At 46.9% G+C, this 243-nt stretch overlaps 1 protein-coding gene across 1 annotated transcript in view; it reads left to right on the forward strand.

Moving 5' to 3' along the window:
• LOC119586959 (extensin-like) overlaps positions 1 to 243 on the forward strand; it is a gene marked incomplete at its 5' end in the record, with an annotated part of 20285 nt that overhangs the window by 14866 nt on the left and 5176 nt on the right.

The following is a 243-nucleotide window of genomic DNA, read 5'->3' on the forward strand; positions in this document are numbered from 1 at the left end:
CCGTGACCCCTCGTGACCTGACCTTTCCCGGTTCAGTGGAAGGCACTCCGTAACCCGTTTTCTTTCCGCAACCCGTTTTCTTTATGGTCTGTCCCTTTTAGTAATCTCTCTCTAGGATCGGAATTCACGTAAGCGAGTTCGAATCCGCCTTTTGTCGTGAACTGATGTGTACAAGCGCTGGGAGGGGGATGAGTCTTCTGTTATGTTATGTTTTGTTTCTTTTCTCTCTCTTTCTTCTTCAAA

This window comes from Penaeus monodon, chromosome 22, assembly GCF_015228065.2.
Source record: "Penaeus monodon isolate SGIC_2016 chromosome 22, NSTDA_Pmon_1, whole genome shotgun sequence".
NCBI lineage: Eukaryota > Metazoa > Arthropoda > Malacostraca > Decapoda > Penaeidae > Penaeus > Penaeus monodon.